The 7,104-nt window shown below is 35.1% G+C and overlaps 1 pseudogene; it reads left to right on the plus strand.

Moving 5' to 3' along the window:
• The first annotated feature begins 1,995 nt into the window (after nt 1-1,995).
• On the plus strand, nt 1,996-3,183 carry LOC114208154 (F-box only protein 8-like; annotated as a pseudogene).
• Nucleotides 3,184-7,104: the final 3,921 nt, after the last annotated feature.

Consider the following 7,104-nt stretch of genomic DNA (forward strand, 5'->3'; position numbering starts at 1 on the left):
AATCTACACAGGAAGACAAGAAAGATGGCCCCAGGCTGTTGAGGTGGTTAAACTCCACTTTCTAATTCTGTGTAAAATACTGCTTGAAAAATCCTTTCATAGATATGTTCCATCCATTAAAAGTGAACTAGAAAAACTCTAGACACAAACAAAGAGGTGGCCACAAAATTTCTGTTTTGCCTAGAGTCTTAAGAGAGTATAAAGATACAAAGGCAGTTGGGAAAAATCAAAGCCTTGGAGCAAACACATCTAAACCTAGTTTTCAAATTTATAATCTTCACCTACAATTTTTCTTAGAATATTGATATCTATATAACCTTGTCAGAAACAAGGAAACTGAAAGAATATAATCATATATGTTTGATGAAAATTAATTCATAAAATGCAATTATAAAACATGACAAGTGAGCCTCCATGAGGGTATTAGTAGATGCAAGAAACAGAAATTGACCTTAAAAGTTAAAATCATAGAATGATAAGGAAACCATTAAATATATACACTTAAAACTTTTGGGGAGCTAATAAAGGAAGAAACGAACAAATTTGGAAAAATAGAACTTGTAAGTAGTATGCGTATAATAACTGAATGGAAAACTCAAGGGAAAGACTAAAGGGATTAGTTGGAGCTAAACAGATAATTTGTAAACTAGGAGATGGATCTAAGGAAATAGCTCCACATGCCACACAGAAAGTAAGCAGCTGGTGATAGTGACTGGCAGCGAGCACCAAGTATTTTCTGGAATGTTTGTAATCTTTCGTTTCTTAATCTGGAGGCTGGTTAAATGGACACTTTGTGAAAATTCCTAGAGTTGTACAATTAAGAGTGATCTATTTCTATAAAAAGATAAAAAAATGTTAGGTACAAGTACACAAAATTTGGAATATATATAACAATTGAAATTATAATGGGGAAAAGAAAATATAAAAATTTCTATCAATTTTAAAGAAGTCAAAAATGGAGTAAAAAGAACAAATAAAACATGATGAGTAGATGTACAAAACAAAGTGATTGAAATAAGTCCAAATATAAATTGGCCTCTTTAAATACAGAGAATGTTAGATTTGATAAGGTAACACATTTTATTTAAAAGAATCATACTTAAAATAGAATGACTAAGAAAGTTTAAAATTCAAGAAATGGGAGAGGATCTGCCAGGTCCTGGCATATAGCAATCTTAATATATAATTAATATGCTTTTATACAGAGAAAGGGAGTCATTCATGACAAAAAAAATAATTCATCAGGCAGACATTGTATACTTCTACTTAAATATCTGTAATTCAGGATTGACTAGAAAATAAAAATATTTGCATACAAAAAAAAGAGGCTTTAACACTGTTGAAAGAATTAATAGATGAATTTCAACAAAGAAGACATAAAGCTCAAAAGAAAAAAGGGGTATCTAAGAAACAAAACAAAACATACAACTGAAAATTTATGTAATATTGTCCATATTATGAGTTAAAATTAAATTCAAAGAATAACTCACTGAAAATTACAAAATATCAATAACTGAATGGAAAAGATATATTTTTATAAATATTTCTGAAATGTAGCAAAACCCACAGAAATTTGCACTCTTAAGTGAATTTCTTTAAAAATTGAGAAAATTCAGAATAAATGACATAAGCGTTTAACTCAGTGAAATAATATCAATAATAGTGCTCCCACAAAATCTAGAAATGTACAAAATCTACACTATAAAAAATTCGTTATTATTTCTAGAAAACAAAGAATATTTTTTATAAAACCAGTTTTTCTTAGAGGTTAATAAAAGAGGAAAAAATTTGAGAAGGATAGATCAACAAAGAAAGACAGGAGACACAATCTGAAAATAATGCAGATGCCCAAAAGAAGAAATTTTGGTTGCCAACAGCAATTTCAGCCCATTTCAGAGAGTTCCAGCCTGCCCTTTCTGACAACCTGCCCTACAGATTCCACACTTGCCTCACTGACCTCCACAAACACGTGAGCCAATTTCTAAACGCTTGCGGATGGGTCAGGGGCTGTAGAGAGTGTGCAGAAACCAGCAGCGACAGCAGGAAGGGGACAATAAGCAAAGCTACCTCAGCAGAGAACAGAGCAGGAGGATAGCTGCCAGCAACATTTCTAACACCAGTCATCGTAAAAAAGTCCAAGGAGGCATTGATACACATCACCTTGCGAAGGCACAGCAATCTAAAGAACAGGAAGGATTCATTAATTTGGAAATGTTGCCCCCTCAAGCTAAGCTTTACCATCTTGTCCTACCTGAATGCAACTGACCTCTGCTTAATTTCATGTGTTTGGGAGGACCTTGCAAAAGATGAACTTCCCTGGCAAGCGTTGTGTAAATCCACTTGGGGTCACTGTTCCATATATAATAAGAACCCACCTCTAGGATTTTTCTTTCAGAAAATTGTATATGCAGCTGGATGAAAGCAACCTCACCTTCACTGCTAACCCAGAGGATGGAGTAAACTACTTTATGTCCAAGGGTATTTTAAATGTTCACCAAAGTTTATCCTTCTGTACAAGAACACTGAGTTGGGGAAAAAAACAAACAAACAAAAAAACAAAACTGAGACTCTATCTTGCTGAAAGGAGAGATGTCTTGGATGACCTCGTAACGTTGCATAACTTTAGAAATCAATTCTTGCCCAATCCACGGAGAGAATTTTTTCATCATATCTATGCCCCTGGAGGGTGTGGGGGGAGTTCTTGAAACTCTCCTAACAAAGTTCTCACACAGGTTCTGTGCTTGTAACCCTGATTTAATGCAAGAACTTGGCCTTAGTCTTGATGCAGTCTATATACTGTGCTACTCATTTTTTTCTTAAGTTTATTTATTTATTTTAAAGAGAGAGAGTGGGGAGAGGAGCAGAAAGAGATGGAAAAAGAGAATTTCAAGCAGACTTCCCACTGGGTGGGGAGCTTGATGTGGGACTCAATCTCATGACCCTGAGATCATGACCTGAGCTGAAATCAAGAGTGGACACTCAACTGGCCAAGCCACCCAGGCACCCCCTCAGTGCTACCCTTTGATACTACTTTCTATTGACCTCACTAGTCCTCACCTAAAGAACAAAATGTCAAAAAGAGAATTTATTCTAAATACCTGTCATGCTGCTCAAAACATTAGTAAAGTTTTTGTAGGGCACTTTTATAACAACATCTACCTTCTTGGCCATGTAGCTGCATAAAAACACAATTGCTAGGACTTCAACTATTAACTTTAAACTAAAGATACCCAAGGACTTATTAGCAGATACGGGGGTTTCAGTAGAGCTAGTCATTCTAGCCTCTGTATACAATCAAGCTCAAGCATATACCTCTTTTTTTCTTTTACTATTTCCTTTTTTAGTAATTTCCTTGGGGAACTAGAGAATTTTGTAGAATTTTTCTTAATGTTGCTAATCATGTTTTACACAAAGCAGAGCAACTGTCTCACAGCTGTTTAAGAATGTTACTGACATTATCCTCTAAAAAATGGTATATTTGTGCATTGGATTTGCGTGAAAAACTATTCACTTCCATTCTTTTTTAGAATAGTATGTCATGTGTACATATTTAATTAAAGAGATTTATAATCATAATTATTTATTGTAAAGATTTTAACTAACACTTTTCCTTTTTCTCTCAAAATAAATAAACAAATAAAAACAATGGGGACAAAATTATAGATACAATAGGGTAAAAACAAAAAACAATGGAAGAAAGTTTTGCTTTTAATATTCAGAACTAGAAAAAACTTAAACATCTATTAACAGAGGAATTGATGAACAAATTTTGCATAGCTATAGAATGGAATATTACATAGCAAAAGTTGGTGGACATGTATTTATATGGATAAATGTCAAATATAAGGCTACATAAAAATTCGATTTGAAGAATACATATAGCATGCTACCAACTGAATGAAATTTTTAAACATACAAAATAACATCAGCTTTAAATTTTATGTCTTCAGAATATTCTATTCATTCCCCTCTTTTTTGCTGTCATCTAAAGCCCTGAAATCAGTTCCCAGTATAGTGTAATATTTTGACTTCTACATTCTCATCATTCTCTCTGCTATTAATACTGTCATAATTCTTGATGATTTTAAGATCCACAAAGATAATCCTTGCAATTCCCTGGCATTTCAGTTTCTTGAAGTTCTCTTATTCAGTGATCTTCACACCCCCTCCACCACTCACTGCCATGGATAAATGCTCAGTCCTGAGCACTCCAGCCATCACTTCCTGTCTCCGTGACTACATATCTCTGGTATGGCCACATCTTTGATCTTGCTATGATTTACTGTGTTAGTTTTCTAGGGCTATTATATAACAAAGTTTCACAAACTGAGTGGTTTAAAACAACAGACATTTATTCTCTCACAATTCTGGGGACCATAATCAAGAGTCAAGAAGTCCATAATCAAGGGTCAGCAGGGCCATGCTCCCCTTGGAAGCTTTTAGGGAAGAATCCTTCCTTGCCTCTTTTAGCTTTTCGTGGTTTCTGGCCCTCTCGGTGTTTTTTAGTTTGTGGCAGCATAACTCCAGTCTCAACTTCTGTCTTCACATGGCTGTCTTACCTCTGTGTCTGTGTCAAATTTCCTTTTTCGTGAAAGGTCAACAGCCCTTCAGTTAGGCCCACCCTAATCTAGCATGACTGCATCTTAACTTGATTACATCTTCAAAGACTATTTCCAAATATGGTCACATTCATAGGTACCAGTTAGGTTAGGACTTGAACATACGTTTTGGGGGACACAGTTTGACCTAGAACACTTACAATGCATTGGTCCTAACATTTTCTCTGTTCCTCACATGTAGCATGCCTTGATTCTCTATTACTCAGTTTAGAAATCCAGACTTCTTGACCCTCTCTGATTTCATCATGCTTTTATGTAAAAAAAATTGCTAACTTTTTTGTTATTCCACATATACACTTGTACACCACAAGTGGCTGGAAAACACACAATCTGTTTTCAATTAAAATTTCTAATCATAAAACTTTATTATGTGCTTTGAATCATATTACATTCCATTATTCCATTTATACTTGTCAGCTTCCCCACAAGTATTTCATCCCTTCTTTTCCCTCAAGTTTCCAGGCCACTTCCTACTACCTCATTCTCAGCTAATTCACTGAGTTCACTGAGAAGATAGGGACAATCAGAAGAAGAGACTTTCCACAAGCCCCCACAACTATTTGCGGTAATCCACCTGCATCTGAGCTTATACGGTATCCTCTACCACTCACCTTCACCCTCTCACCTTGTGAACTAAGCTCATTGTCTATCACAGACAGTGTCTTTGCTTAGCAATTTCCCCTTTCTTTTTCACCGACTTTCCCTCTCTACTGGAATTTTCTATAAGTGCATAGATATGGATTTGTTTCATACATAAAAAATAAAAACAAAAACAAACAAACAAACAAAAAAAACAACAACCTTTCTTTACTTTACATTCCTTCCAGGAACTGCTCCATTTTTCTCTTTGCCTATACTCACTTTTTCCAATTTTCCTTTTCCCATTCACTACTGAACCTCCACCAACAAGCTTTCATTGCCACCACTCAACCAAAATGGCTCTTCTCAAGGTCACTGATGACTCATCAGTCATCAATAGGAGAATTCCATGGTTATTTCTCAGGTTTATTTTATTTGATCTACTATCATCATTTGATGTATTTGTGGCTTTGAGGAAATTGTACACTCTGGGTTTTCCTTCTTTCTTAAAAGGATAATTCTTTCATGCACATTAACTGCTTTCTCCCTGTCTCACAATCACAATGTTTGGGCTTACTGAGGATCAGTATTTGGGCTTCTTTTCTTTTCTATTTATGCTAATTCCCTTGGTGACCTTTAAATGCCATTTATATGTTAATGCCTCCCAATTATATACCTGCAATCTTTCCCCTGCCATCCAGCTTCACATATACAGCTACCCCTTTGACATCTTCACTTGGAATGTCTAACACACATAGCTAATTTACCATGTTCAAAACTGAGCTCCTGATCGGTTCATCACACTGTCTCTACACATGCTCTATCTATAGATTTTTTTAGAAAACTTCTGTTAGTGGTAACTCTTTCTAACTGCTGAGGACTAACTCCTCCACTTGAGCCACTGTTATCTTTCGTCTGGATTACTACAATAGTCTCCCAAGTGACCTTTTTGCTCTCCATCCTTGTCTTCTCCCCCCCCCCGCAGTTCATTGTTAATGTACCAGATTTTTCCTGTCAAAAGTGTGACTCCGATCATGCTTCTCTTTTGCATAAAAGACTACCAAAATGTTTCCATTTCACCAAGAGTTGAGACTCCCTCAGTGGCCTATAGTTCCAGCCTATATCTTCTATATGGCTTCATACTCTCATTTTTCTGGCTTTATCGTATCCTAATTTCTTCCTATATTCTTATTTTTATTTACTGTACTTTATACATATCTAGTATAGTTTTACCCCAAGACTTTGCTTTCTTCCCTGCCTGCACTGTTCCTTGCTTAACACAGACCACACTTCCTTTTTAACTCTTAACCTCATCTAACATATTACATATTTTAGATATTTATATTAACTGGTTCCCTTACCATAATGTTAGCTTCAAGAGAAGAAGGGTTTTGATCTATGTTCTTTCTTTGTTCTATGTCCAATATCTAGAATAACACGTGACAGTGCTCAATTAATAATTGTTGGTTGAATGAATGAATGAATAATACATGTGGGTATGTGTGTGTGAGAGTAAGTACGAAAAGCTATCCAGGGGAAAAATAAACACCAAATTCGAGGGAAAAGGAGATCCAAATTCAAGAGACTCTTCTCTTAGGCAGGATGAATCCAGAAGAGTCAGCAATCTGAGGAGTACACAAGCAGCTTCAACAACATTTGTGCTTTTTTATTTCTTTAACTGAGCAGTGAATATATGAGTGTTTGTTATATTATTATTTGCATATTATTAGATTTAAAATTTATAAAATTGTTTGTTATATGAAGATAATAACTTGTTAATCATACTGTAATTGGATAAAAACTCCTTCAGTATGACATCAGTAGTTGGATAAAAACTCCTTCAGTATGACATCAGTAGTTGGATAAAAACTCCTTCAGTATGACATCAAGTAGACATCTTGAAAAC

This window comes from Eumetopias jubatus, unplaced genomic scaffold (assembly GCF_037043125.1).
Source record: "Eumetopias jubatus isolate StellerSeaLion01/CBP00866 unplaced genomic scaffold, mEumJub1_p1.0 scaffold_2, whole genome shotgun sequence".
NCBI classification, from domain to species: Eukaryota; Metazoa; Chordata; class Mammalia; order Carnivora; family Otariidae; genus Eumetopias; species Eumetopias jubatus.